Below are 10,641 nucleotides of genomic sequence, written 5' to 3' on the forward strand. Positions count from 1 at the left end.
CCATCTGTAGGGGAGGGAGGTAAGGCAAAAGAGACAGTCGGGAAGGGGGAGTCACCACTTCTTCCCCAGAAATCTGGACAAGGAGTGGGTCACAATCTCTGAGGTTTGACTCAAGGGCAGTTCTACTTGAAGACAGAGTTGATGAAATGATTCCTGGGGGCCTGGAAGACTAATTCTCAAATCTGGTTACATCAGATTACCTGGAGACCTTTAATTTTTTCCTCCCCCTTTTACATTAATGAAAATGCAAACTGCCACAGTGAGCATCTTTGCTCCTACAGGTATAGCTTAGATGAAACAGTGCGGGTAGAATGCAAAGCGCTAATGCACTTTTCTCATTGTCAGTGTGGCAACTTTGAAAGTCACATGGATTCCTCAGCTCTAACTCAAGCTGCTCTACCAGACTCACCAGAGGTGAGCCTCAGGACTCTCTGTTTCACAAGGTCTCCAGGTGGTTCTGTGTTGCTGGCAGGGACAGGGCACACCTCCGGATGGAGTCAATACTGCCACTCATCTGAGAGACCCCAGCCTCTCCACCCTGGGACCAGCTCCACACACCTGCGTGCTCCTGGCCTGTGGAGATGAGGTGGGCTGGGGGGCTATGGGGGCGGAGGGGTCTCGGAAGTCAGGGGCTGCTGGTGGACAGAAGCTGGGTGACATTTGTGGGGAAGAGAGAGGCCAGGGTGGGAGAGAGGTCAGGAGCAGTAACCCCCACGGGAAGGAAAATGGAGATTGCCCTTGCATCAGGATCTAGGCAAAGGAGAGTCAGCCTTCTCTCACATCGATTTCAAAGACCAGCTCTGTTCCTATTAGATGGGAACTAATGTCTAACCTTTCCTAGCTGTTCTATTTTCAGCCCTTTTCTTCCTTCCCTGAAATGTGATCATGAGCAAGTCACCTTGAATCCTAATTTCTACCTCTCCAAAGTGGGCTAATACTATCTTTCTTGTTCTATTTGATAGCATGATTCTTAGAGTCAAACTAACGAATGTTCATGCAAATGCTTTCAAACCGTAAAGGGTTCAATCCAATCCATCCTTCAATGTCAAGGTCAAATATCGTTTCTGCACCACCACCCTGGACCCTACCCATCTCTGTGGGGCCAGAAAGAGTCAGGCTGTTTCCTCCTTCTCTCAAGGATCACATCACAGTCTCCTTTAAAGTGTGATCATTTGCTTCACATCTGGTTTGCTCACCAGACTGTGAGCCCTGGAAGGACAGGATAAACATTTCATTCAGGGTTGCGTCTTCAATGCCTGCCGCAAGATAGGAGACTGGTAAATGTGCTTTGCATTGAAGAACAAAGACTTTAGGCAAACTGTGACACTGATTAGTCTCCAGAGGGCTGCAGAGCCTTGCTTTGGGCGGGTCCTGTCCTGGATGGGGACAGCAAACTCAGGCTTCTGCATTGCAGCTGAACCCACAGGAGGCCCTGCTTCTAGTTTGGCTTTAGCCAGTCCATGGCTGCTCCAGCTCCAGCCAGCTCCCCTCCAGGCCTCCTGCCTCTTGGTCTGCTGGGACTCCAGGGCAGCGGGCTTGACTAGTGTGCCCATTTCAGAAGGCAAACATGTAATTTCAGGTCATGCCCGTTGCCATTTGGAAAGAAGCTCAGGTTTCCCTAAGTGGAAACAGCATGCTCTGAGGGTAATTACTGGCCGGGAGGCATGTTCTGGAGTGAGACCCAGCACTTATAAGCAAAGGTTACCCTTTCAGCCTGGTGACAGGACAATTCAGGGAGGACGCCATCAGTCCCAGTTAAACCCTGGAGCATCCCAGAGAGCCTGCACCATCTGCAGCACAGGGATATCTGCCAGGATTCCGGCCCCTGGTTTCCAATGGACTCTGGAATGACTCTTTTCCACGTTAAGACCTCAGACCCAGAATATGACAAGCCCCTCATTAGGAATGGTGAGACTTTAGACAATAGCATCCCCTTTGATTTCATGAGGAGGTTGAACTAGTTGGCCTCTGACCAGTTGTGTGCTCGTGAAAGTTTAGCTCTCTGGGACAAAAAGAGCCCTGGTCTGAAGGATCTGCTCATTTCTGTGATGTCAGCACTACCACCCTGGCAGATTTCAGTGTTACGTCATTGAGCGCAGACTTGCGCAGAGTTGCCATGTTGACTGTTGAGAGCCAGCCCCGCACGTCGCTGCTTCTGGCTCTGGCATCTGCAGAGCTCTGCCGCTGTTATCCAGCTGTGCATTACTCAATGTTCCCTTGCTATGTACCTGTGCAGGTGTACTGAGGGCTGCATGTAATTTGTGAGTCCCAGGGCAAAATGGAAATGTGGGCTCTTTGTTCAAAGAGCAGGAAAAAAAAATGACACTAGAGCTACAAAAACATAAAGCTCTCATGGTATTTTCTGTTTTTTTCTTCTTATTTGTTTTCGGCTGTGCTGGATCTTCATTGTATGTGAACTTTCTCTAGTTGCAGCGTGTGGGGGCTCCTCTCTAGTTGCAGTGCTCAGGCTTCTCATTGCCGTGGCTTCTCCTGTTGCAAAGCACAGGCTCTAGGGGCATCAGTTCAGTTCAGTTCAGTCGCTCAGTCGTGTCTGACTCTCCGCGACCCCATAAATCACAGCATGCCAGGCCTCCCTGTCTATCACCAACTCCCGGAGTACACTCAAACTCATGTCCACAGAGTCGGTGATGCCATCCAGCCATCTCATTCTCCGTCGTCCCCTTCTCCTCCCGCCCCCAACCTTTCCCAGCATCAGAGTCTTTTCCAGTGAGTCAACTCGCATAGGCTTCAGTAATTACGGCTCGCAGCCTCCAGAGCATGGGCTTAGTAGTTGTGGCCTGTGGGCTCTTCCCAGACCAAGGATTGAACCTTTGTCCCCTGCATTGGCAGGTGGATTCTCAATCACTGGATCACTAGGGAAGTCTTCTTTTTTCTTTTTTAATGTTTCCCCCCTCATGTAATTAAAAAAAATTAACCATAGTTGATTTATGATATTATGTTAGATTCAGGTGTACAGCTTCAGATTCTTTTCCCTTTTAGGTTATTACATGATGCTGAATATAGATCCCTGTGGTATACAACAAATCCTAGTTTATCTATTTTATACATAGTGGTGTGTATCTGTTAATCCTGTACTCCTAATTTATCCCTCCCCTATCACTTTCCCCTTTGGTAACTGTAGGTTTGTTTTCTATGTTTGTGAGTCTATTTCTGTTTTATAAATAAAGTGATTTGTATTATTTTTAAAGATTCCATGTATAAGTGACATTATATATTTTCTTTCTCTGCCTGACATTTCACTTAGTATGATAATCTTTAGGTTCATCCAAGTTGTTGCAAATGGTATTATTTCATTCTTTTTTATGACTTAATAATATTCACATATATATGTATATACACCACATTTTCTTTATCCATTTATCTGTCAATGGACATTTAGGGTGTTTTCATATATTGATTATTGTAAATGATGGTGCTATGAACATTGGGTACACATATCTTTTGAAGTAAGAGTTTTGTCTTTTTTGGATATACGCCCAGGAGTGGGATTGTTGGATCATATGGCAACTCTATTTTTAGTTTTTTAAGGAACCTCAAAACTGTTTTCCGTAGTGGCCGCACCAATTTCTATTCCCATCTCAAGGTCTTTTTAATTTTCTACTTAACAGAGTTCTAAGTAAATGAAAATTTAAGAGTTAAATTATTACATGAATTTTATAGTTATATTGTACAATGCCAGTTTGGATGAAAGTATAAGAGTGTTTAACTAGCGGAACCGCCACAATTACACAATTGTTTTTCATAGCTCACATGTGAATAGTGGAAACAATTACAACAAGCTCTGTTGTTTTTATTGCATCTCTTTGTGTTCCCACATTCGATCATCTAGCTCTCCCTACTTTCAGCTTCCTGATGAGGAAGGAAAGACAGAAAGGAAAGAGGTCTGTGGGTTTCTCTTTCTTTCCCGTTCCTTGGCTAGTCGAGTTTCCTCGGAGACATTTCCCCCTTTCTGTGTTCAAAGCAAGTTCTGATTTGAATGGAAAACGTAGCTTGTGAGGCTGTCAGCTCTCTTGTCACCCAGTTGTTGATGTAATACATTTACTTGTGCTTACTCTGAGTCTTGCTGAGTTGCGTGCAGTGTGAGTCCACTGGAATTCTGTGCTCATAGGAATCGCAAATACTGTGTACAAATGGTGAAGCAAAGAATGGTGGCCCACTTTCAGCAGCTGAGAAGCTGGGGAGATGGCCAGGAGAAGGATGTCAGATCTCATTGTCTTCCCAACTTTTTTGACCCTCTCCTGAATCCCCTCAATAAAATGGTTTGATCCCCCTTGCAAAAATAGAATGGTGGCCACACATTATGCCCATGTCTGCTCTGCTCATATGCGCACCTCAGCTTTCCACTGGGCTTCACCTGTAAAACACAAACGTAGAATTACTCAGAATCTCAAATTAACAATTTTTTCAAAGAGGAAATGCAGATGGCCAGCAGGCACATGAAAAGATGCTCAACACTGCTGATCATCAGGAAATGCAAATCAAAGCCACAGTGAGATATCACCCCACACCTGTCAGAATGGCCATCATCAAAAAGAGCACAAATAGCAAATGTTGGTGAGGATGCGGAGAAAAGGGAACCCTTGTACACTGTTGGTGGGAATGTAAATCGGTACAGCCACTGTGCAGAACAGTATGAAAGTTTCTCAAAAAGCTGAAAGTAGAACTACTGTATGACTTAGCAATTCCGCTCCTCTGTGTGTGTGTGTGTGTATATATATATATCTGAAAGAAACAAAAACACTAATTTGGAAAGATACGAGCAGCCCAATGTTCATAGCTGCATTTTTTACAATTGTCAGATAAAGAGGCAACCTAAGTGTCCATCAACAGATGAATAAACAAAGAAGGTTTTGTATATGTATTGATATAGACAATGGAATACTATTCAGTCATAAGAAGAACAGACTTCTGTCATTTGCAGCAACATGGATGGACTTGGAAGACATTATAAATCAGAGAAAGACAAATACTGTATCACATCAGTTATACATGGAACCTAAAAATACATCAAACTAGTGAATATAACAAAGAAGAAGTAGAATCACAGATACAGAAAACAAACTAGTGGTTATCAGTGAAGAGAGGGAAGGGGAAGGGGCGACATGAGGTGGGGGATTAAGAGGTACAAACAGAAAATAAGCTACAAGGATATATTGTGAAACACAGGGAATGTAGGAAATTTTTAAATAATAACTATACTTTGGCCACCTCATGCGACGAGTTGACTCATTGGAAAAGACTCTGATGCTGGGAAGGATTGGTGGAGGGAGGAGAAGGGGACAACAGAGAATGAGATGGCTGGATGGCATCACCGACTCGATGGACATGAGTTTGAGTGAACTCCGGGAGTTGGTGATGGACAGGGAGGCCTGGCATGCTGTGATTCATGGGGTCGCAAAGAGTCGGACATGACTGAGCGACTGAGTGAACTCCGGGAGTTGGTGATGGACAGGGAGGCCTGGTGTGCTGTGATTCATGGGGCCGCAAAGAGTTGGACACGACTGAGCGACTGAACTGCACTGAACTGATACATGGAGTATAACCTTTAAAATTGTGACTCATTGTATTGTATACCTATAACCTATATAATGTTGTATAGCAACTGTGGATTTCCCTAGTGGCTCAGGGAAAGAATCTGCCTGCCAATCCTTGGGTCAAGAAGGTCCCCTGGAGGAGGAAATGGTAACCCACTCCAGTCTTCTTGCCTGAGAAATTCCATGGACAGAGGAGCCTGGTGGGCTACAGTCCATGGGGTTGCAAAAAAGTCGGACATGACTTAGTGACTAAACAGCAACAACATCAGCAACTCTTCTTCTTCTTCAAAAAAAGAAAATTACAAGATGGTGATCACCAAACCCTCTGGGAAACCTGTCTGAGCTTGAGGTCCCATGTGCTTGCACAGATCACATGCCCAGGAGCAGGATGTGGGTGGACAGCTGCCTCTGTCTGTGGCCCCAGATTTACTGGTGAAGTTCTGACACAGTGTGGGGTGGGATGAGAGGGTTCCTGGGAAGTCTTCATTTTACAACAATTTCGTGTTTCTGTGGCAGAGGGTCAGTCCACCTCAATTTGAGAAGCACTGCTGCAATAATAGTAAACTTTGGGAAAAGGAGGAGACTGTTGTCCTGGTGGAGAGCTAGGGCTCGAGAAATATTTGTCTATTGAAGAATGCATAAATGAATTAGAGGATGTGAGAAGCCTGGAGTTGTTTGGGAGAGGTTCTAGGGAGAGGCAAAGTTTGAGTTTCCCATTCTGTCCTCTGTACCCTATCTCTTTCCACCTAATAAATGATTCCCATGGCTGGGGAGTAGAAAGCTGTCATTCATGCTTGTGGAATGACTGAGGAATGAGAGGGGGCGCCCCGAACTCAGACAGTCATGGTGAGCTGAGGGCACGAGTGTATAAGATCTCAGATCTCTCTCCTAGTCATTCTGGCTTCATCGTCACTGCAAGTCCTGAGTGAGACTCTTTCTGTGTACAAATCCAGCCAGGTTCTCTTGGGAGCTCTTAGGGGTATGGGAGGGAGCATGGGGAGTCTCAGAGCCTGAGGATGGAGCAGGGTTTGAGGAAGTCTGCCCACATTTTGGGCTCTGGATCCCCTTCAAGGTCTTTTGAGGAATGCTCTTAGCTGCCTCCATCACCTGTTCCTGCGTCTCCTCCAGGAAAGTCAAGAGCTAAATCCCCATAGATTTGGCTGCCTGGGGCACAGAGATGCCACCTGGGTCAAATGCCTGCTTCCTGCCCTCCAGCTGGAAGGCTCCAGTCCCTTTTCTTGGAACTCCCGAAGCCTTTTATCTGTGCCACTGCCTCTAAGACAGACTTGTCGCAGCCAAGCCTGTGACTTGGGTGGCATTTGTTCTCCTGGTGAGCAGGGCCAGAGTGATTTATCTCTATGCACCTTTCTACACTCTCACCCCAAGTGTCTATTTAGCACTGAGCTGCCTGAGGCTGGCTTGCAACACACAGAGGTGGAATCAAGGCTGGCATGTCTGTGCACTGTTCTTCTAGCACAGGGCGGTGGGCTGCTGGGTTTGTGGGGCTCTCCCGACAAGGGATCATTCATGCAGGTCTCACGGGGCAGCACCAGTGCAAGTTTGCAGGTGCTGTGGCATGGAAGCAGGAGCAGGTCAGCTGTTTTCTGAGCTGGGCTGGAAGAGGCTTTGTTGAAAGGCACTTCCTGTCCCCAGTGGCTCTGCAGATGGGAAGGGATCCAGTCTCGACAAAGAGTGGAGGAGAGACCATAGGGCCCTGTGGTGAAACTGGAGCTGCTGGGGGGCCTGCCATGAAACCAGCTGAGTTCAGTTTCATCATCTGTCAAAGAGAATAATAATTAGACAACAGAAGAAGGGTCTGGTGGCCTTCCACATCCACTTTTAGCATCCACGTGCTCTGTTCTGGCTCCCTTTGCCTCCTGTCTCCTGGGTCCTCATTCTACCCACCCCTCCTCCATGGAGTCTGGTCCAGCAAAAGGCCAGGCTCTCCCCTTTCTTTACTTCTGTCTCCAATCAGTACAATAATTACAAGTAATATTTAGGGGACTCTTACTACAGACCCTGCAGTTTACTAAGCTCTCTCGTGCATTAACCCATTGAATCCTCATAGTAAGACAGTGAGGTAGGCATTTCCACCCTTCCCATTCTCTAAATGAGGAATGGAAGCTCAGAGAGGTAAAATGACTTGCCTGAAGTTGCACAGCTAAGAAGATGAAGAGTAGGGTCTAAAAGCAGGTTTGTCTGACATCATGGCTGGTAATCTTGATCACCACTCTCCACCAGCTTCCTGAGTTACCTCTTGAATTCTGGAACTGCATATCCCTGTTGGATATGGGTGGGTTGGTTTTATCAATCTGGGTGGTTGATTTTAAAGCCGTTTGGAGAGAAGGGGTGTGGTACTTAATGTGCTGGCCTTTGGTGTTTTAACCGACCTCCTGGGCTTGTGGCCTTATTGTAGGGGAGAGAGCCTGTGCTGCTGAAACGCCAAGCTGGAATAAGGTGTCCAGGGCTTGTGCTGTGAGACCAGCCGTCCTCCCGCATTTTCTCCTAGGAGAAACTTCCCATCTCTGAGACCCCAGTCCCAAGTGGCAGGTCTTGTGGCTATGTTTTACCCTGACCTTGGGCTCCCAGCACAGTTGTCATCTGAGATCTATTTAAACTGCCTGTTGGCTCTGTAGACAAGAGCTGAGTTGGACAAAAGGCATCCACTTTGGCTTCCAGACCCACAGAATCTTCTGGCCCCATCAGTAATCAGATTCATCTTCTTTATCAGCTGATGAGCGAGCAAAGGCAGGGGTTTAGTCTCTGTGGCTCGTAGGCCTTGGGAAGTTGGGGATGACCTCATAGGACAGTCCCTCTAACCTGAAAGCTGATGAGAGTCACAGCTTCTGTGAGGCCCACGCTGGAGACGGTGCTTCCTCCCCTCACTTTGCTGGCAGGCCACGTGGGCAGCCTTGTGACCCAGGCTCCGACTGGGGCCTGGCTGTGTCCTACCGGGCACATTGCTTCATCTGTTTGTCTGCATTTTCTCATCTGTGAGGAGATGATGATGTGTGTATTCTACTTACTCTCGCAGGGGCGCCGGGAAAATCCTTGTGAGATAAGCGCGTGTTGGAGAGTGGGGATGCTTTTTTTAAAAAATTTAATAAAGTTTTAATTTTCAAAATGCACAGTTGGTGGGACCTGTTTATGCGTCTTCACCAGCAGCTGAGGCATTTCCGCCCTTGGTGTTTCTGGTGTAAATCACTTGAGCTCTGTGCTTTGAAGCCAGTTTAATAAGTCCCTTACTAAGGGGTTTCTGAAGGGCTGCTCTGGCCAGGGAGCCACGAATCTTGTCTCTCAGAGACGACAGCTGGAGTTACAGCTTCTTAACAGAGTTTGTCGTATGTCGCTTTGTCAAACTAGACTAGGTTATTAAGCTTGTCCTGAACTCTGCCTTTGGATCATTTCTTCTTTTTGGCCTCACCCCCAGATTTGTTCGCTGGATCCTTGCCTTTCATTTTGGCATCTTTCTTCTTCTTGTCATTCTTGAGCGGCATAGAGAAGTTGGAAGAGGGAAACGCTTTTAATACAAGTAAACATAAATGAAGGTCCATCTAGTCAAGGCTATGGTTTTTCCGGTGGTCATGTATGGATGTGAGGGTTGGACTGTGAAGAAGGCTGATCGCCGAAGAATTGAGGCTTTTGAACTGTGGTGCTGGAGAAGACACTTGAGAGTCCCTTGTACTGCAAGGAGATCCAACCAGTCCACTCTAAAGGAGATCAATCCTGGGTGTTCATTGGAAGGATTGATGCTAAAGCTGAACCTCCACTACTTTGGCCACCTCATGTGACGAGTTGACTCACTGGAAAAGACTCTGATGCTGGGAAGGATTGGGGGCAGGAGGAGAAGGGGACAACAGAGAATGAGATGGCTGGATGGCATCACCGACTCGATGGACATGAGTTTGAGTGAACTCTGGGAGTTGGTGATGGACAGGGAGGCCTGGTGTGCTGTGATTCATGGGGTCACAAAGAGTCGGAAATGACTGAGCGACTGAACTGAACTGAACTGAACTGAAACATAAATGAAGTTGCCATCGGCTACAGTGTTGTGAATGAGACCCCAAAGTGGTCATCTGAGGGTTTCTACCTGGAGGAAAGGGCTTCACAGAAATGTATTGAACACTCACTATCAGGTTATTGGTAAACACCAGTGAGATCTTGGTGCAGAGCCATTGTGAACAAATGGCCCACTTGTGTATCGTATTTGGCCTATAGTATATTTATGCTTCTGTTGTAAAGGATAAGTACTTATTCTTCTTTAGCCTGTGTTAAGGTATTGTGCCTTGATAGAAGGCAGACTTTTACGTGGACCATACACAATAAACAGTTGACATAGTTCTGGTCCTTGGTGGAAATTCACGTACATTCTCGTTTCTTCATGAATGTTAATTAAATAAACTTGGAGTAAATTACTGTCAGCCGGATTGCTGTGAAGACCTGTGCAGAGGGATGAATGAACCCTGGTACTATCATGCGGCTGGGTTATGGGCAGTGGTATCCCCTGCCCCCTACCTCTTTCCTACAAGGATGTCCAGATGAGGAACTCTTCACTGTTTGTAGCCACGCTTTTCTTTTTGTTTTTAATTCAACAAATATTTACTGAGTGCCCACCATCTGCCAGAGACTGTTTTTTTTCTTCCAGACACTATTTTTTAAAATAGCTTTATTGATGTATAATTGCATACAATAAACTGTCTGTATTTAAGGTGTACAATTTGGCAACTTTTGACACATGCATATACTTGTGAAACCACTATCATAATCAAGTTATAAACATGTCCATAATTCCCCAAAGTTTCTCTGTGGCCCTTTGCAATTCTCTGTTGCTACTCTTCCCCTGCAGTCACTGATCCACTTTACATCTCCATGGGTTAGTTTGAATTTCCTAGAACTTTATATAAATGGAATAATCAATCATATACACTCTTGTCTGGCTTCTTTCATTCTGTATACTTGGGATTCATCCATGGTATAGTGCATAGCAATAGTTCATTCCTGGTAATTTCTAGTAGTGTGGCATCGTATGGATATACCACAGTTTGCTTATCCATTCACCTGTTGAAGGGTTGTTTCAAGTCTTTGG

At 46.0% G+C, this 10,641-nt stretch overlaps 1 pseudogene; it reads right to left on the bottom strand.

Moving 5' to 3' along the window:
- Positions 1–8,700: 8,700 nt before the first annotated feature.
- On the bottom strand, positions 8,701–9,052 carry LOC148778511 (small ribosomal subunit protein eS25 pseudogene; annotated as a pseudogene).
- Between the last annotated feature and the right edge of the window lie 1,589 nt (positions 9,053–10,641).

Source organism: Moschus berezovskii, chromosome 2, assembly GCF_049115385.1.
Source record: "Moschus berezovskii isolate FMDL1 chromosome 2, NW_MosBer_1.0, whole genome shotgun sequence".
NCBI classification, from domain to species: domain Eukaryota; kingdom Metazoa; phylum Chordata; class Mammalia; order Artiodactyla; family Moschidae; genus Moschus; species Moschus berezovskii.